Here is a 21,580-nt window from a genome sequence, read left to right on the forward strand (position 1 = left end):
GGACCGTTGTCACTTACGAGTTGTTCCGGTGAGCCATAACGGCTGAACATCTCACCAAGTTTCTCAATTGTTTTCTCTGCCGTGGTAGACCCCATCACAGTGACCTCCGGCCACTTGCTACGAGCGTCCACAACCACCATAAACATCTTCTCTTCGAAAGGACCGGCAAAGTCCACATGTATTCGCTGCCACACTTCTGCAGGCCAATCCCAGGGGTGTAGGGTTGCCAGCTGTGGAACATTCCGGACCCTTTTACATGGGGAACATGTTTTGTCTTTCTCCTCAATATTCCCATCGAGACCTGGCCACCAGAAGTAGCTTCTTGCCATTTCCTTCATCCGAACCATCCCACAGTGGCCTGTATGAAGTTGTTGCAGTATAGGTTCCCTCAGAGGTGGCGGAATGATGACACGGCGTCCCCAAAGAAGACAACCTGCCTGGACGGAAAGCTCATTTCTTTTTGAAACGTAAGGTTTCAAACTAGGAGAATCTCCTATAGCTCTCCCTCGAATGACATCGTCCATTACCTCAGACAGGACTGGACCGTTGCGGGTGTACCTTAGCACCTGAACTACAGTGACAGGTGCTCCCTCCACTTGTCTAAAGTAGAAGATGTCTATCTGACGAGGCTCTGGGGGAGTAACAGGCAAGGGTAGCCTCGAGAGGCCGTCTGCGTTGCCGTGCAAGTCTGATTTGCGATATTTGATGTCGTATGTGTGTCCTGACAACAGTAAAGCCCACCTTTGCATCCTGCTTGCAGCGAGAGATGGAATTCCGGTGTGGGGCCCGAAGATTGAAGTCAATGGACGGTGGTCCGCCAGGAGTGTGAACCTTCTCCCAAACAGGTGCTGATGAAATTTTCGAATTCCAAAAACGATTCCCAAGGCCTCGCGCTCGATCTGCGCATAGTTACTCTCGGCCTTGTTCAAGGTGCGTGATGCGAAGGCGATAGATTTCTCTTCACCCAAAGGCATGATGTGGGATATGACTGCTCCCACACCATATGGTGATGCATCACATGCTAGCTGCATGGGTAGCTTTGGGTCGAAGTGTGTCAGGACCTCTGATTTCAGCAATGCTTTCTTTGCTTGGGCGAAAGCTTCATTGCACAGTTCAGTCCATTTCCATGTTTTGCCTTGACATAGCAACTGATGTAACGGCTTCAGCAATGTTGCTAAGTCTGGAATAAACTTCCCATAGTAGTTAAGTAGCCCCAGAAATGAACGTAACTGGCTCACATTCTGGGGTGCTGGGGACTCCACGATCGCCTTGACCTTTGACGGCGCCTTATGCAGGCCAGTAGCGTCAATCACATGCCCCAGGTACTCAACTGAAGACTGAAAGAATTCACATTTGTCTTTACGAACTCTGAGTCCATACTCTTTCAGTCGTTGTAGTGTCGCATCCAAGTTCAGAAGATGATCCTCCTCATTTGTCCCAGTGACAAGGATGTCATCCAGGTAGCACTGGACTCCTGGCAGTCCACTCAAAATCTGATCCATTGCCCTTTGGAATAGAGCAGGGGCCGACGTAATTCCAAATGGAAGGCGGCAGTACCTGTATAGCCCCTTGTGTGTCACAATTGTCAGCAGCTCCTTTGATTTGTCATCGACATGCATTTGTAGATAAGCCTGGCATAAGTCTATTTTGCTGAACTTTTGCCCTCCAGCCAGGCCCGTAAAAAGATCATCAATGAGAGGAAGAGGGTACTGTTCCACAGACAGCACCGGGTTAATAGTCACTTTAAAATCCCCGCAGATTCGAACAGATCCATCCTTTTTCAGGACAGGAACAATGGGTGTGGCCCATTTGCTCACGCTCCAGGACTCCATTCTCGACTAAGGCCTCCAAGTTAGCCTCAACTTTTGGCCTAATTGCATAGGGTACAGGTCGGGCTTTGTGAAACTTCGGCTTGCTGTCAGGTTTAATGCCCAGTCTCACGCTGATCTTTTTCATGCTCCCAAGTTCCCCATTGAAGAGTTCTGCATGTTTGTTTAACAATGCAGTCAGACCTGACTCCCCTTTTGACATCATGCGGACTGCAGGCCAGTCCAGCGTGATTTTCTCTAGCCACGCACGTCCCAGTAGCGATGGGTAATTTCCCTTTACCACATATAGTGGCAGTTTTGCAGTCTGTCCATTCAATTTAACTGTCACCTCAATGACGCCTCTCATGGCCACAGGTTCGCCGGTATACGTCTTTAGCACAATGTTTGTTGGCTGAAGGGTAAGATGCTTTAGCACTTTGTTGTAGACAGTGTCTGAAACAAGGGACACAGCCATGCCTGTGTCCACCTCCATCCGCACTGATTGTCTCTCCACCAGTGGTGACACCCAGTAGCCATTTAAATCACCTGCAACCGTCAGTATGTGCACCTCTTCCTCCTCAGAGGTGTTGCTCCCCTCTGTTTTGCTTGTTCCATCATACTACACTGAATGAACACTCTTTTTCCTCTCTTGTCCAAATACAGACATTTTGCTTCCATGCTTCCCAGCTCTGTCTGTTCTTTTTTTTACCTCTACAGGTGCGTTCAATGTGACCCTTTTTGCCACAATTTCGGCATTCCAGCTCCGTACACCAGCAGTCATTAGCGTGATGGCCCGTTTTACCACAACGGTAACATGTGCCGTTCCACGCACCTTTAGGCTCAGACGACACCTTGTGAACTCTCCCTGTTGAACTCAACTGGTGAGCCTCCTTTTCCGCCATCTCCATGGAGACACTAACTTCAATGGCCTTTTCAAGAGTAAGGTTGTCCTTAGTAAGAAGGCGCTTCTGTGTGGCTGCATTTTGCAGACCACACACAAGTCTGTCTCTAATGGTGTCATTCAGCACCTCCTTGAACTGGCAGTGTTCCAACAACCTTTTTAAAGCAGCAATAAACATCATCACTGATTCCCCCTCCTCTTGATTCCGTTTATGAAATCTAAATCTCTCAGCAATAACCAGAGGTTTTGGTGAAAAATGTGCTCCAAGAATTTCCACCAGTTGCTTATATGTTTTAGTTCCTGGCTTATCTGGTTGCACGAGGCTGCGAAGTAAATTGAATGTCTTCGGCCCGATTACACTCAAAAAGGTAGGCACGACCTTTTCATTTGCCATCGCATTCGCCAATACAAAGTAGTCAAAACGTTCTGTATAAGCGCTCCATTGCTCCACATTTTCATCAAAATCACCGATGTTTCCTAATATAGTAGCCATCTCACGTTTCAAATTAAATTTTCTGTTTACTCACTGCACCCGTAATGTATGCAGATTCGTCCATTCCTCGTTGCCACTTGTTGTGTCGGTACCTTTCTACCTAGACACAATTTAGGACTCAGAACTCAGGGATTCAAACATGAAGTGCTTTATTGGAAGGAAAGGAAGTTCTGGCAAGTTCCGAACAAAGAGAGCTAAACTTAACAGAGAACACCCAACCATTTATCTCCTGTGACAGCGCCACCACAGGTGGGAGGAGAACACACAATAGAACACACAATACATAACAGGTTCGACTAATAATGAAGGCGTGACTATAACATCTGATTTAAGCAGAAGCCCACACAACACACAAGCACTTTGTATATGCAACAGTCTTAAACAATTGAAATGATTTTAATTTCTCCTTCCATCTCTGTCTCTCTTGCTCCATTAGTAGAAAGTACGTCAGCTGACCACTAACTCTATCTCTTTAAAAATCTCAGATTAACTCAATAAATATGTTACAAATGCTTTAGCCCTGAAATTATGTAGTGCGATGTTAGCTTTTGAATGCTTAATGTTTCAGCCTGAATTTCCTCTTTCCACTATATAATAGTGGAAGGGGTATCCCATTTCAAATAAATGGGTTAACACCTCCATTAAAATAGCAGAGATAGAATTTCAGATTGTGCATTCATATGCTAGCTAGTATGTTACAGCATAGTACAGGGCCTTTTGAGTTTTTTACCAGTTCCCTTCTCCATCACCCTCTCCCCTCTCGAACACACTCCAAACTCATATCACCATTAACACAGCCAAACTCACACTAACATTAACACGCACTCAAACTCATACCACCATTAACACAAACCAAGGTCGCACCACCGATAACACACAATCTCAGTACCTCACACCCCCACAAGCACACAAAAACCATGTTGATCTCACACAGCCATTAACACGATCACACCATTTATTTCATCACATTTTAAAGTTTTGAGGGTAGTATTTCCACTTGGGGTTCTTCCAATCTTCGGAAGATTGGCAGAAATCCTGGCAATCATAATAGCTGCGTGGGTCTTAGAAGCAGCCGGTCTAATACTATGGGGGGAATTTTCCCAGCCCTGGGGAGGTGGCTCTGGAGGCAGAACTGCCGGAAAAATGGCAGAAACTGGGAGCGGGTACCGACCCTGCTCCCAACCCGCCTCTGTGCCATCTTCCCAGGAGGCAGGTCCTCGAGTCGCGCAGGGATCTGTCTCCTCAAGGCGGGAAGGGGATTAGAGCCAGGTAGTTAACAGGCAGTTTTGAGGCTTTTCCCCATTTTACACCTGCAATTGCGGGCTTCCCGACGGCTGCGAACCTCGCCAGGGTCAGCCAGGGTGAGAGGGGTCGAAATGTCCACTGTAGAGGTGAGTGATGGGTGCAAGTGTGGACAGGTAATTATGAGAGGTGAGTGTAAGGTGTTGGAAAAAGTTTCCTTACCTTTGCTTCTTTCTGCAGGCTTCAACCTTTGAGGATCCGGAGGTGCCTCATCTCAACGGCAGAGATGACAGAATGGCTGCTGCATTCTCAGATGCAACTGCCATCTGCTTTCTGCTGAGGAGAGAGGTCTTGGTGAGTCTGTGTGCAAGGGCTCACCTCAGAACAGAGATTGTCAGTCTTTGACAGCTTCTCAAAACTGCCAAATGCTGACAATTCATCTGTCAAAAAATGTTCGACAGATGAAGCGTCATATGCTGACTTAATCTGTCACCGGCTTTCCCTTAATTGGCCGGTAAGCCCACAGGGGGCGGGCTTAACAAGGCCAATCAAGGGAAAATAGCATGGGTTGGTCAGACGTTGCTGGGGGCGGGACTGAAACCCAGAAACCAGAAGTCCCGCCTCCAGCACATCTCCATTGATAAAACCCAGCCCTATTCCTTACTGATCAGAACATCTCCATATTTCATTCCTGGTCTGTTCTAAGTTTGCTGATCTCAACTGGGGCAGTTATCAGTGGCCTAGGCAGTAAAAGAAAAAATGGTGAGGACTTCTGCTCATGATCATTATCCGAGTGTGAGCGGGTAGGACACCAGGTGAAGCCAGGACTTGGCCTGACTGCGATGCCATCTATGGTTGAATAGCTAACCAATACACACTGCCATCAATGACACACTACTGGAGGGCTGGCAGCACCCATGGAATTGTGCTCCGACAGGAGTCAACCCCTTTTGAAAAGGTGGGGGAAAATGGCAATCAATCAGTAAGCACTCCAAATTTATTTCAAAACTATTTACAACACAGAAACAAGGCATTCGGCTCAATAAATCCATGCTGTTGCTTATGCTCCTCCTTCCATTCTTCATCTACCTCCATCAACATATCCTTCAATTCATTTCTTCCCCATTGTGCTTATCAAGCTTCATTGAGGAATTTTAGAGCCAAGGTGACACTTTGATGCTGTCACTCTAGGATTGATTTAAACCTAGAGCATCCAACTGAAAGGACAAGGCATTAAACAAATGCTCACAAGGGAACATTTGATGAATTAGTGCTCCCGGTGCTGTGCTTTGTACAATGGGAGAGCTTCTGGTCCGATAGTCAACACATCCCTTTTGGTTTTCCATGATTTTCCACAGCCCCTCATACCCACATTCCCGATATGTGCTCCTGTCACATGAAGCTCTGTGAAAATCGACTCCATCGTCTCAAAGTCCTGAAATTGTATCTTCAGTATTTTGTTCATAATCAATCCAAAGAAATAGGTTTGGTTTCCTCTTTACTTCCTTCTATCATTTAGAAACCTGAGATTATATCTCCTCCAAGTCTCTGCAATGGCAAATCTTTGTTCCTCTAACCTTTCTTCAGAGAAATTTGATCACAGTCCAAGAACTCTCTTTGCTCCACTCCTCCACTCCATTTTTATCAGTTGCAGTAAGTCTTGCAGGCACATTATTTTGAATGAATATTGCATTCTTCGACCTAAACTCCTGGTTTCTGCAGTATTCAATTATTAATCATCACCTTATATTGCTGAGACATCTGCAAAGGCTGATATGAAACCTTTCCGTAATGCTTTCTTAGCTCACCAGTGCAAAAGTTCCAATATAAAAGGAAATCTAATTATTGTCAACGGTGCTTTGTGAAAGTCTTTACCTTAGTCTATAACAACAATTTGTGTAGACTTATGCCATTGCCAATAACTTTCCAATGTATGAATTTCACCATTTCAAAGTCAAACTCATAAGCAAGGGCTTTTCTCTATGAATTAAAAATTGCTGGTTGGAGGAAGTGAGTGGTATAATGAGTTAGACAGTAACCTTTCAGCTGTGGGACTTGGTTTCAGATCCAGCCCGAGTGATCAGATTAAACTCTCCTCTGTCTGATGGCTGTAAGGGCTTAATGTGAAATGAGTTTGGGCAGTCTCAGTCCAGTTTCAAACAGCACAAGAGTGGAACATGAGTATCTAGTGGGCCACTTTTGGTAAGCAGAACAGACACTATTCAATGAACCCTACTTTGGCATTAATTGAAATCTCATTGAGAGTTGCCACAGGATGACTGGTGTAAGAAACGGAAAAGAAATGTCACAGTGGTACAACGACAGATGTTCTTCCCAGCCTGGGGGTTGACGAATGCTGTTGGGCAACACATAAGAAGCTTTACTCCTCCCTGACTGTGTTATATTTGACTTGGAAGTCTTTGATACTGACACTGAGTGGTTGAAATAAGAAGAGTTCCATTTCCCAACAATAATGTCTCTCACCTTGATGAGCACAAGAAACTTTAAAAGGATTGTTGGCTCTGGGGAACGTGATGCCACAATCTCATTGCCAGGTTCAAGTTCCACAAACCTACTTATGGTGTAAAATTCTAATTTATGAGATGGGGCAGGGAGGTTAGAAGAGACATAAAAGATGTCCAAAAATGGCATCTTAGTATGGCACCATTGCAGAAATCTAAGGGTGTAAATGTATCTTTGGCAGGGGCACAAAATGGATCGCCCGCCCATTATATAGCCCACCTGATTTTCCTCTCTATGCAAGTGGTAGTGTAACGGGGTATATAATGGATGGCCAATCTAGTACCATTCATTCTGCGCCCCCGCCAAAGTTGAATTACTCGTTATACACCCCACCTGGTTTTGCTCGCCATTGAAGTGGTGTATAGCGGATGGCCAATCCACTACCACCCATTGCATCCTCCATGTTGAATTTTACCCCTTCCCAAAGTCTACTGTATCATTCAGACTCATTGTTATTTCAAGTTTCGATATTTCAAAATATATAGCCAGTTGACATCTTCGAGTTCACCACATTGCAAGTTTCAGAATAATTGTACAAGGAAGATTCCAAGCAAAATTCGACCATTTCTGCTGCAGGATAGGGATGTGAGAGAGAGAGAGACTAACAGAAGAGAGAAGAAAGAAAGCAACAGAGCGAGAGAGAGAAAGAACTTGAATTTATATTGTACCTTTCTTGACCTCAGGATACCCCAATGAAGTGCGGGCACTGTTGTAACGTAAGGAAACAATGCAGCTAATTTGGACACAGCAAGGTCCTATGGACAGTAATGAGATCAATGGCCAGATAACCTGTTTTAGTGATATTGGTTGAGAGATAAATATTGGCCATGACCACCAGAAGAACACTCTTGCTCTTCTTCTGAATAACGCCCTGGGATCTTTTATGTCCACAGGGCCTCAGTTTACCATCTCACCCCAAAGACAGCACCTCTGATAGTGTAGCACTTTCTCAGTATTATACACTGGAGTGGGACCTTCTGACTCAGAGGCGAGAGTGCTACCACTGAGCCACAGCTATGTCAAATTTGAGGTCAAATGACAAGTCACTTTGGGTTGCATTTGGACACCAAGTTGTTCAACTATTTGGTAGGAATTGGTGCAATACATTGGATTATCTATCAGAAAAATGGAAAAAAAAGCATGGAGATATTAAAAGCAATACCAAAAAGACCATCATAAATCCACTGTTGGACTGTATTGATAATTATTAACCCAGAGGAGATGATACAACATCAATCCTAACAGGATTAAGTTCCTTAATGACAACATCTTATCATCTATAAAACCACTTCCATTCACAAAAGAGTTCTGTTATGGTCCATTATTTTAAGTTAAAATCATGCTCAGATCAAGTCTTATAAGTTAAAATTTGAGCTCATGGTTATTTCATATCAAATTCCCTACTGCCACTCACACCCCACTCTCTTTCAATCTATATATCTATTATATATTTAATTTGGTATATGGACCATGAAATTCATTGAAAATTCATTCTAAATATCTGCAAATAATGACTAGTCTATGCCTAAAAGTCTTGTGTTTTGCACACACCAAATGTCACAATTTGTTACAGGTGCAAAGCAATCTCTTTTTTTTTAACAACAAGAAGCCAATCACTAACCAGCAGCAATGAGAACTACTCCCTGATTGAACTCAGCAATATCTCAGTAGCTACAATTACCTGCATTTGTCCATTTAGAGAAGTTGCCTCAAAGGCAGAGGACAGGTTAGCAGACAGACATCACAGCGATCCTCCAGATCATGAGCAATGCCACAGGAGATCTGTCAGTTTCTCATATAACCTTTTATTCAAATTGATGTGCGAATAGGATCTTCAAGTCTGCAAATTATGCCTTTGACACTTCTTATTGCATGAACCTGGAGTAAATTTTTAAAAATAAAAACATTCCTCCTTTTTAAATGTACATTCCAAAAATAATTCATTTGTTTGTGGCTATTATTGAATCATGATGACATTATGATGTATAATTTCAAGTTTATTCAAATGCAGCTTGTTAGATCCGTGTGTTAATGGAGACACGAAATGCAGGAGTTGATTTAACTAGTGTTTACTGAACAAAGTCTGGAGGTGAACTAACAACAGAAGACGCTACACAGGCTTATATACCCGAGTGGTCACTACTGGTACTACAGTATACATGGGCTTCAAAAACATAGTTCCTCTTAAAGGTACATACACTACAATTCCTCCCCTTTTAGATAAATAGTACATAACATTTTAAGTAATCATTAAATAACATTTTTACAAGAACAATAATATACACATTTGCTGAAGTTAATCAATTACAAATTCAGTCTCTCTGGAGGCTTCCTGACTCGGTCCGGATAACGCCTCGGTGGTGTAGTAGGTTCTTTTGGCAAGGTCGATTCGGCTTCAATGCTAGTGTCGGGTTCATCTGGTTCCAGTATCACCGGATCGGAGGTAGATACTATGGGTATCTCTGCTTCATCACTAGGCGTATAGAGTTGTGCTGTAGGTTGTCCTTTTTCGGATGACTCTATGATCTGGTCAGCATGGCGCCTTATTATGCTTTCTCCAATGTCCACGGTATACATCAGCGGTCCTAGTCGTGTGCAAATAGTTCCAGGCTGCCATTTCTCGGTACGGTAGTCCCGGGCCAAAACTGGTTGACCTATCTGGAAGGTTCTAGTTGGCCTTTCATTCATGCTTTGAAATTGCCGGTTCTCTACGTCCCTTCTGACGTTTGGATTGACCAAATCCAGCAGGCATCTTAGTCTTCTATTGAAAAACATCATGGCAGGGGTTTGGTTTGTAACCACATGTGTTGCATTCCTGTACGCAAACAAGAAGTTATCGACCTTATGTTGTAGATTTATGTCTTCATTACCCATGGCCTTTATGGCCTTCTTGAAGGTCTGGACAAACCTTTCAGCCAATCCATTGGTGGCGGGATGGTATGGGGTGGACGTGTAGTGCTTAACCCCATTGTTTTTTAAGAACTTCCTGAATTCTTCGGATACAAATTGCGGCCCATTATCAGAACAGATCTGTTCAGGCAGCCCATTCCTGGCGAATATGGTCCTTAATACTGTGATGGTTTTTTCCGTGGTGGTGGAGGACATCTTTATTACCTCCGGCCACTTGGAGTGTGCATCCACCGCGATTAAGAACATTGAGTCCATAAATGGACCAGCAAAGTCGATATGTACCCTTTGGCATGGAGATGAGGGCCACTCCCATGGATGTAGAGGGGCTTGTGGTGGGGCGTTTTGGACCTTCTGGCATCCTAGGCAGCTCTTGGTCATTTCTTCGATGTCTCCATCGATACCTGGCCACCACACTCTGGCTAAGTTCTTCATTTTCACTCCACCCAGATGCCCCTCGTGAAGCTCCTTTAGCATTCTATCCTTGAGTTTGGGTGGAATCACCACTCTGGATCCACACATCAAGGTTCCTCGGCACACTGACAGCTGTTCTCTTCTTTGCGAGAATGCTGGCAACAGTGGTTCACCATGTGCTGGCCATCCCTTCACCGTTAAATCGTAGACTCGTGAGAGAGTCGGGTCATTTGGCGTTTCTTTTTCAATGGTAGAATTTGTCACTGGTAGACATTCCACTATGGTCGAGTGGAATATCTCCACTGGGTCCACTGTAGGCGCCTCTTCCACCATTGGCAATGGTAGGCGCGATAGCCCGCCAGCATTCCCATGCTGTTTTGATCCTTTGTATTCTATGTCATATTAGTGTGCCCCTAGGAAAAGGGACCACCTCTGTAGCCTTTGCGCTGTCATAATGGGAACGCCCTTTTTAGGGTTGAATATGGAGACGAGGGGTTGATGGTCAGTCAACAAGGTAAACTTTTGTCCGTGTAGGTAATGGTTGAATTTCTTCACCCCCCACACCAGGCTGAGTGCCTCCCTGTCGATCTGGGCATAGTTACGCTCAGCTGAGTTCAATGAGCGTGACGCAAAAGCTATCGGCCGCGCCGAGCCATCAGGGAATCTATGCGATAATACCGCTCCCACGCCGTAAGGGGATGCATCGCACGCCAGTCTGATTGGCAGTGATGGGTTGTAATGAGCCAACACTTCCCTGGACGTGATCAAGCCTTTACATTTATGGAAGGCACATTTACAGTCTTCGCTCCATTTCCAAACTACTCCCGTTTGTAGCAGTGCGTTAAGCGGGTGCAGAACTGTCGACAAGTTTGGTAAAAATTTATGATAGTAATTTACTAATCCCAGGAACGACCTTAATTGTGAGACATTTTCAGGCGCTGGGGCCTTTACGACCGCTTCAATTTTTTCAGGTGACTTATGCAACCCTTCTTCGTTAATGACATGGCCACAATATGATATTTGTTTCTGGAAAAATTCGCATTTGGGGCGATTTTCTCATAGGCCCCATTCTCTCAGCCTCGTGAGCACCTGCTCCAAGTTGGCAAGGTGCTCGTTGTCGTTTTCTCCTGTTACAAGGATGTCGTCTAGGTAGCATTGAGTCCCCGGAATCCCTTGCAGGACTTGCTCCATAGCTCTTTGCCAGATAGCCGGAGCTGATGCCACTCCGAAAACCAGTCGATTGTACTGGTACAGGCCTTTGTGTGTGTTTATCGTGAGATACTTTTTAGAGGCCTCCTCAACCTCCATCTGTAGATATGCCTTTGCTAAGTCAATTTTGGTGAAACGTTTTCCTCCGGATAGTGAGGCAAAAATATCTTCTATCCTCGGAAGAGGATACTGTACCGTGTGAAGAACCGGGTTTACAGTCACCTTGAAGTCCCCACAGATGCGAACTTTTCTCTGTTCTTCAGATTTATCATTATTCAACGTTTTCTTCATGACCGGGACGATGGGTGTTGCCCACTCGCTCCAATCTACCTTGGATAACACGCCTGCTTTTTCCAAATTCTCCAACTCTGCCTCGACGGCTGGATGAATTGCGTATGGCACCGGCCTTGCCTTAAAAAACTTGGGAATTGCCGCATTTTCCACTTTTATTGAGGCGGTGGCGCCTTTCAGGGTTCCTAGTTCCTGTTGAAACACTTCTTTGGCGTTAGCTAAGATTTCTTTTAATCGTCCAGGTATGACGTCATCATCGTTTTTTTTCTTACTGGCCACCGTCAGTGCCTGAATGGAGTGCCAGTCTAAACGTATCTTTCTGATCCATTCACGTCCCAACAACGGTGGACCACCATCTTGCAGAACGTATAAATACAACTTCTGTATTTCCTTGCCGTTGTATACAACAGGCACCCTTATTTTCCCTCTGGGGTATACTTTCTGCCCCGTATATGTCTTCAAGACAATGGATGTGTCTTTCAAAGGCATATGCGGAAATAGCCGCTCGTAATCCCGTCGACTCATGACGGTCAGAGCTGATCCTGTATCTAGCTCCATTTTGACTGGGGACCCCGCTATCATGAGGGTAACCCAAATGGTCTGGTAATCTTCTTTGGCAATTACATTATGTAATTTGAGACAGCTTAGTCTCTTGTTTCCGGAGTCGCTATCGCTCTTCTGGTCTTCGGAGCTACTGTCCGTCATCATTTGTACTTTTCTGTACTTTTCCTTGTTGACCTTTTTACTGTCAGCGGATTTCTTTCCAGATCTGCATACACGTGCAATGTGTCCCATCTTTCCGCATTGTATGCATGCTTTGTCCTTGAACCAGCAGTCCTTCTGGTCATGGGTGGGTCTGCCGCAGCGATAACATCTCTCGAAAGCCCGTGTCATTTCATGGGTGCCGAAGTCCTGTGGCTTTTGCTGTATCTCTGCAGCTCTTCTTGCTGCTGCTTCGTATGATACAGCCACACTGAAAGCCTTGTCCAGTGTCAAATCTTTCTCAGAAAGTAATCTTTTCTGTGTTCCTTCGCTTAGGAGACTGCAGGCGAATTTGTCTCGTAGAGAATCTGCCAGTCCTGCCCCGAATTGGCAGTGCTTTGACAGCTTTCGTAATTCGGTGAGGTAATCAGCGTTACTTTCATTCTTGTGCTGATTCCTCCTGAAGAATTTGAATCGTTCCGCTATCAGCAGCGGTGTTGGGTTTAAGTGCTCCTGTAAGGTATCAACAATCTCATTAAAATTCTTGTCCATCGGTTTGGCTGGAGTGATCAAGTTTTGTAACAGCCCGTATGTCCTTGTGCCCATCAGATTTAGAAGTACCGATGCCTTTTTATCATCCGTTACTTCATTCGCCTTGCAATATACCTCCACTCTTTCCACATATGTGGTCCAATCTTCTATATCACTATCGAAAGCAGTAATATTGCCAGTCTTCGGCATCTTGAAAATCTAAAATGGCGCTTCCCGCACTTTTCTTTCTTCCCCACCGAGTTAAGATGGCACCTCCCGCGCTTTCCCGCCGCTGCCAACGCTGTTGCTGGCGATTATTTATTTTTTTTTTTAATGGCGACGCACTATGGTCTTTGCGCCTCCCCAATCGCTGCTGCCAACGCTGTTCTCCACGGTTCCCGTTGTGACCTGCAGCTTTTCGCGGTATTTCTATTTTTTTTATATATCGCTTCAATAGTTTCTCCGTTACTTGGAGAACCGTTCCCGTCGTGGAGCGGACCCTCTGGGACTTTCCCCTCCCTCTGCTCAGTCCGAACGCCGACCTGCTTTGCAGCACCAGCCGCGCCCTGAGTGCTCCACCCTCTCTCTCTCTTTGCTTCTGCTTCCCGACTCGCTGCCCGGCCCCGTTGCAGAGCCACCCGATCTAGCTCTAGCCCGCCGCAGCCCAGGAAGGATCAGTGCACTACCTGCCACCAGCCTGTTTAGCTGGGGAAACCACAGACTGGAGACCAAGCCTGGCCCTCGTTTTCGAGTTTCTTCGAGTTATTATTTTTTTTTTCTTCTTGCTTCTGGCTTCGACCTTCATCTGAGGAATCGATCCCCTTGAGGTGCTGCCGAATTGCAGGTAAGTTCGTTTCTAACTCGTCGCCACTGTTAGATCCATGTGTTAATGGAGACACGAAATGCAGGAGTTGATTTAACAAGTGTTTACTGAACAAAGTCTGGAGGTGAACTAACAACACAAGACGCTACACAGGCTTATATACCCGAGTGGTCACTACTGGTACTACAGTATACAGGGGCTTCAAAAACATAGTTCCTCTTAAAGGTACATACACTACACAGCTCTTTGTCAAGGCAAGGTGAATCAGTAAGTAGAGTGAAAGAGTTGGCAAGTAAGCCCGTTTAAACAATAATTTGAGTCTAGAAATTACTATTAGTAGCAATGAAGAAGGAACTAACACATTCATACTTTAACAGAGACGTTCAAAATAACCAACAATTTAAAATAAAATAAGTCTTTAATTTTTCTTACCACTAGATGTCAATAGCAACGGTTGGAAATACTCTGTAATACAGAGCATTAACCAAATGAATCAGGTGCAACGATTGGCAGTGGACAAATTCTGCTCCGTCCTTTTGCACAAGGCCTCTCTTAAAATAAGAGGATGGGGACATGTGTATGGATTAAATTCAACTTCTAAATTTTTCTCATGACAAAAGATATAATAATACTTAATGTAACCATTTTTGAAATGACACACGCATTTATACAGACCATCATCGCCGATGCTTTCAAAGCACTTTACACAATGAATTACTGTGAATGTGCAGTGACTGTTAAGCATAAATGAAGCTTGAGTTTCCATTACTCTTGTTGCTCCATTTTTAAGATCTTTGTGTGTTAGTGATTCATCCTGTTTTTGTTACTCACATCCTTTTTGTACTTTGAAAACATTTCTTCTCGCAATTTTTCTGCCCTAGACGTGCATTGTCAGCAGAAGGTTTCTGGATAGCGATCAGGTGCGGGAATCCTGAGTGATTTTCTCCTACCTCACTAGGGGCCAATTGTAGCACGCTTCTTCCTACCCCAGCAGTTAAGTCAGTATAGGCCAGGGATTGAACTTCAGATGTATCTTGTTTGTATGGCTCAAGTGCTCATCCTGTGTTTCTTCAACAGGGTATTAAGAACATAACAACATAAGAAATAGGAGCAGGATTAGGCCATTTGGCCCTTTGAGCCTGCTCCGCCATTCAATAAGATCATGGCTGATCTTCTACCTCATCTCCACTTTCCTGCACTATCCCTATATCCCTTGAATCCCTTAATATTCAAAAATCTATCGATCTCTTTCTTGAATATACTCAACGACTGAGCCTCCACAGCCCTCTGGGGTAGAGAATTCCAAAGACTCACCATGCTCTTAGTGAAGAAATTTCTCCTCATCTCAGTCTGAAATGGCCGACCCTTTATTCTGAGACTGTGACCCCTGGTTCTACACTCCCCAGCCAAGGGAAACATCTTCCCTGCATCTACCCTGTAATAAAGGCCAACATACCATTTGCTTTCCTAATTGCTTGCTGTACCTGCATGTTAACTTTCAGTGATTCATGTACAAGGACACCCAGGTCCCTCTGAACACCAACATTTCCCAATCTCACACCATTTTAAAAATAACCTGCTTTTCTATTTTTCCTACCAAAATGGATAACTTCACATTTCTCCACTTTATATTCCATTTGTCATGTTCTTCCCACCCGGTTTTGTATCATCAGCAAACTTGGATATATTACATTTGGTCCCCTCATCCAAATCATTAGGAGTGGGCCTTTGGCGTAGCGGTAGCATCCCCACCGCTGGGCCAGAAGGCGTAGGGTTTCGAACCCCGCTCCAGACAGTCCCGGCAAGTGGAGTCGGAGCTCCGGCTCTAAATTCTGGGTTGACATCCAGCGGGATACTTGCATCCGTGGGTGTGGGTTGCCCCCCCGTTGTATGGGTTGTGGGAGCCCGTAAAACCCTCCCGCCATAGGACTAACCACCCTAATGGCTGGTACGAAGATGGTTACGGTCACGGAAGGAGCGTTAATCGCGGCCAGAAATCCTTCCACCACTTCATACAGTTCCCCAAAGGGAACAGTACGAAGACACGTACGATGACGATCCAAATCATTCATGTAGATTGTGAATAGCTGAGGCTCAAGCACTGATCCTTGCGGTACCCCACTAGTTACAGCCTGCCAACCCGAAAATGACCTGCTTATTCCTACTCTCTGTTTTCTGTCCATTAATCAATCCTCAATCCATGCTAATATATTACCCCCAATCCCATGAGCCCTAACTTTGTTTAATAACCTCTTGTGTGGCACCTTTTCGAATGTCTTCTGAAAATCCAAATAAACCACATCCACTGTTCCCCCTTATCTATTCTGCTAGTTACAACCTCAAGAAACTCTAACATATATGTCAAACATGATTTCCCTTTCATAAGTCCTTGTTGACTCTGCCCGATCTAATTATTATTTTCTAACTGCCCTGTTACCACGTCCTTAATAATAGATTCTAGCATTTTACCTACTACTGATGTCAGGCTAACTGGTCTGTTGTTCCCCGTTTTCTCTCTCCCTCCTTTCTTAAATAGTGGGGTTACACTTGCTACCTTCCAATCCGCGGGAACCATTCCAGAATCTATGGAATTTTGGAAAATGACAACCAATGCATCCACTATCTCTATAGCCACCTCTTTCAAAACCCTAGGATGTAGGCCATCAAGTCCAGGGGATTTATTGGCTTTCAGTCCCATTAATTTCTCCAGTACAATTTTTTTACTAATATTAATTTCTTTCAGTTCCTCATTCTTGCTAGACCCTTGGTTTTCCACTATTTCCAGGAAGTTTTTTGTGTCTCCTTCCGTGAAGACAGACACAAAGGGCTGGATTTTGCCGGCGCTCAAGGGCAGCTTTGGGGGCGGGTCCACTGTCAAAATAGCAAAGATTGACAACGGGTAGGAAACCCGCTGTCAACCCACTTCCACGCAAGTCTCCCAGGTGTCAGGTCTGTCAATGGAGAACTGACCCAGCACCAAGCGGCAGGGGAGACAATTGAACTCATTAAATGGCTTATTAAGAGCCAATTTAATGGTATTTTGAGGCTTCCTTCCAATTTTACGTGTTCCCCCATGGGTTACCAGCTGCTCGGGGAACACGCCAGCTCACGCTGACATGAGTTGAGTCTGCTCTGATGTATCTGATAACCTGACAGCTGCAGAAGTGGTGTAAAGGATGCAATGTTGCAGATGGTCAGTTTCAGAGCACAGAAACTGTTGGTTACTGCATTTGTAAGACATAATGGCCCAGAAATTCGGGTCTCCACAGGTGAGTACACACGGGGAACTCACCCGTAAGCCCAATGGAAGTGCCGGTTTCCTGCATGCACTGTGCATGCGCGGGAAACCGGCACTTCCGTTCCCCTGAAAGAAGGGGTTCAGCGGTCGAACACGTGCACAGGAGAGGCTGCGCGTGCGCATCGAACTTACGTCTTTTTTGCAGGTTTTCCCAGGAGGGTAAGTCTCCAGAAGTTGGACATGTAAAAAGCAGTCGCAAGGCCTGCTTTTTGCAAGGTAAATGGTGAATTACTTAAAATTGAAACATTTTTTCCACAGGTTTATTATTTTTAAATACTTTAAAGAAAGGTAAGTTTATTTTTAGCCCCGTTAGAAAATAAAATTATTGTTTAAAATAGTTATTTCATGTAATTTATAGTTTATTTAAAAAATGTGATGTTTTTTAAAATTTATTTGAAGATTTAGTGATGTTTTGGGGCTTATAGTATTTATAAGTTTGACAGCCCCTCCTGTCAAACTTATGAATGAAGCATTCCCTGCTCCGATTGGCTCCCCATGGCCCACGTGATCCCAGGGGATGCATCGAACTAACTGCGCCCCTGGGATACGCAAGCACTGCGCTCCGGCAGTTGGAGGAGGCCCAGGATCGCAATTCCACGGGGCCCCACAGCACAATGGCCAGCGCGCAAGGTAAGTGCAGGTCGGGGGCTTGCACCCGCGGGAAGCCCCCGACCTGAATTTCTGGGTCATAGAGATTTCATTAGCTTGCAAGTGTTTAGAGCCTACTGTATGTCCAGTGCCACCTCATTGGAACAACCTCTCTGACCATTGACAGATCGATTCTGTCATCTCACCTGCAGCTGCCATCTATTGCCGCAACGTCGGTGCCCTAGACTCACCTTGCTCCTCTGATTCCATCCATGCTCAGCCCCAACACCAACATCACCAAGCACACCAGCAGCACCAACAACAACACCAACCTTCTCCGCAATCATCTGATGCTGCACAGGACACAGAGGATCAGCCCCTGACAACATTGCTGCCCGGGAGGCCAGCGACCGCATCACCATGGCCAGATTTACTTCACTTGACACTGTAAACCCTGGCTGCCACATGATGCATCAGGTTGACACCATCCCACACCAGCACCGTAAAGCATCCCTTTAATGTCCAAGCCATTCCATGCATACTCATCACTATAGCGGGGGAGGGGGGGGAGTTATGCCTCAACATTCACTGCAACTCAGTAAGACACTTCTCAAGGTGTTCACAGATCTGTCCAATAAGGGGCAGTGTTGAAAATATAGATTTCACTGTATGACAACACATTACCAGAAACTTTACATGAACATTGGCTAAACCTCTCAAGTGCCTCCCCTTACGTGTTGTTAGTTGGTATGCTTGCAGTAGGATGAGGGTGAGATGGAGAAGTGATAAAGTAGATAGAGAGGGATGGGTGGAGGTGCAAGGTATGTTGGTGTGAGTAAGGATATGCAGGAGAAGGGTCTGGAAGGCAGAGTGATGGGGATGTGTTGAGTGGCACAGCAGGGTGAGTTTCAGTGTGGCTTTGCAGTAACATTTTGTGATCCACTGAGATCATTGAAAGGTTGGTACCACTGCAGCCAGGGACTCCTGACAACATCGTTGCTTTTGCCCTCCTGTGCAATGTGCAACGAGGCAGAGTCCCAGTGTCGGGAGAAGCTTTTTTTCAGAGGCCCAGTGTCGGGAGAAGCCGGTGAGTACTTATACTCAGTTTTGCGGGGTTTTTTCAGAGGCCCAGTGTCGGGAGAAGCCGGTGAGTACTTATACTCAGTTTCACTGGCTATTTTTCAGAGGCCCAGTGTCGGGAGAAGCCGGTGAGTATTTAAATTCACATTTGCGGGCTTTTTTCAGAGGCTTACCAATCTTACAGACCGGCGGCGGCGTTGTAGGGTTCTCAAAATTCCCACATTCCCCAAAAGTTATGAATAAAGGGACCCTGTATGGACAAGTTATTAAAAAGGGTACCCAAAATGGCTTCTGAAAAACCTCGTGACCAAAACGTACAGGATTTTAAAAGCAAGGCCCTACAAGAGGCAGGCCCTTTCAAAACCTGAAACGAAACCTAACATGCATGGATCTGTGAAAGACTTTGTAAAGCCAGACAGCTAGGTAAACACAGAATATGCATTCTTCATCTTGGAACAGATCAAGTCAGAATGGGCCTAATCTTGAGGCCATTAACTTTCTGCATACATAATCGGTAACAGCTCACAGTAGCTACCAAGCCAGGAAAAGACGATTAAATTTCATAAATAACAAACAGCCAGGATATTGATTCCATTAAACCAGGAGACAACCGCCCCAAAAGCCGTTAAAGTGGTTGACCGTAATCACTTTGGACAAGCCCGCCAAAAGTTAGACAAAGGACTGACCTGATTTGGCGCGCCGATAAGGGATGAAGAACCAGGTATAATTGTAGGCCCACCGGTAGCCAAGGTCTCTTGGTCTCTCCGCTCTCTCTTGCCTCTTGCCTCATCGCGGGCTCTCTTCTCCCCCCCCGTGCTGCTCGACACCGAGGACACCCATTACGACACCGGGGGGGCAAACGCGGGAGGAGAACGGGACCCGAATCGAATGCGCACAGGATACACGGGGCCACGAATGGGCAGACGAGATGAAACGAATGGTAAAACCGATAAAAGCAGAGAAGGGCAGGCAAGACGAGACAAATGGTAAAACCGATAAAAGCAGAGAAGGGCAGCGAAAAGGAAGCGTTGGGGATGAGTGGGTACACACCCCGGCCTAGTTATAAGCTGGCGTTTGAAGCATGGGTAGGAAGATCAAATGACAATATAAACCGCCAACTGAGCCCCAACCGCAACAAAGCCATCGGCGACCAAACCGCCACCAGAAGGAAAAAAACCATCTCTGCAAAGTACCCAACAAAGACTTTAACGGAGGAAAAGGAGGGTACTTCGCACAAACGACTCCATCGCCGCGCCCTGTGACCATGTGATGACGACGGACCCCAAAGGACAACAAGAGCAAACCCCAAAAACCACAACCGGTTTAATCAACAGGTTTCGAATTGGTGAGCATAAATCCCTGACCCCTCGTAGCTTAATCTAGTTAGGTATTGGGGGTGGGACAAGGGTAGGTGGGGTTTAATGTGTTTGTTCCCTCGATGTGCCGTGTGTTCCCCATTCCCAAATAAGTGTACTTTTATATGCCTGTAATTATCCTAGTACTTCTCAGTGTTGTGAATTTATTGTGCCTTTAATAAAAATTACGGTTTTCTTGCACCAAACCAGTTGTCTACTCTATTTTCTGTATCGCCGCCTGTACCTAAGTCCGGTGTCTAGAACCCAGGGGTGTGGGAGTGATTCGAACCGCACAGGGACAGTCAGGGGCAGAGCTGACTGGGCACACGCCAACCCCCTACAGCGTTCTAGAGCCACGTCACAATTCAAAAAGCGATGCGGGCAAGAGGAAGCAGCTGATTGAGTGAGTACGGCCACGTGAGTATTTATACTACTCAATAGTTTGACCGTTAAGGTTAATAGTTTATAAAGTTTAGAAGGTCTTAATTTTTGTGGTTATTGTTTGTACGGTCTCTGTTGTGCAGCGGGGAGTGTTAGTAAACAAGGGCCCTTTAGTATATCATTTCATTGTAGTGTAATTGGTGGTATGGATTTGATTTAATTTAATTTGAATTACTTAAAGAGTAAGTCATGACAGCACAGCTCAGCCCTGTGGCATGCTCCTCCTGCACTATGTGGGAAATCAGCAACACTTCCTGTGTCCCTGACGACCATGTATGCGGGAAGTGTACCCAGCTGCAGCTACTGGCAGACTGCATTGCGGTGCTGGAGCTGCGAATGAATACATACTGGAGCATTCACGATGCTGAGGACATCGTGGATAGCATGGTCACACTGCAGGTAAAGGCTGCACAGGCATGTAGGGGGTGGCGTGTGCCCAGACAGCTCTGCCCCTGACTGTCTCTGAGCGGTTTGAATCGCTCCCACACCCCTGGGTTCTAGACACCGGACTTAGGTACAGGCGGCGATACAGAAATAGAGTAGACAATTGGTTTGGTACAAGAAAACCGTAATTTTATTAAAAGGCACAACAATAATACAATACTGGAAAAATCACTAGAATAATTACAGGCATACAAAGTTACACTTAATTGGGAATGGGGAACACATGGCACATCGAGGGAACAATCATGTTAAAAATCCCCCTACCCTTGTCCCACCCCCAATACCTAACTAGATTAAGCTATGAGGGGCCAGGGATTTATGCTCACCAATGGGGTTTCCTTGACAATTCAAAACCTGTTGATCGAGCCGATTGTGGTCTTGGGGTTCGCTCTTGTTGTCCTTTGGGGCCTGCCGTCATCACGTGGTCACAGGGCGCGGCGATGGAGTCGTGTGTGCAAATTACCCTCCTTTTCCTCTGTTAAAGTCTTTGTTCGGTACTTTACTTTGCAGAAATGGTTCTTCTTCCGGTG

This window comes from Somniosus microcephalus, chromosome 11 (assembly GCF_052327205.1).
Source record: "Somniosus microcephalus isolate GS21.2 chromosome 11, FLI_Smic_1.0, whole genome shotgun sequence".
Lineage (NCBI taxonomy): Eukaryota > Metazoa > Chordata > Chondrichthyes > Squaliformes > Somniosidae > Somniosus > Somniosus microcephalus.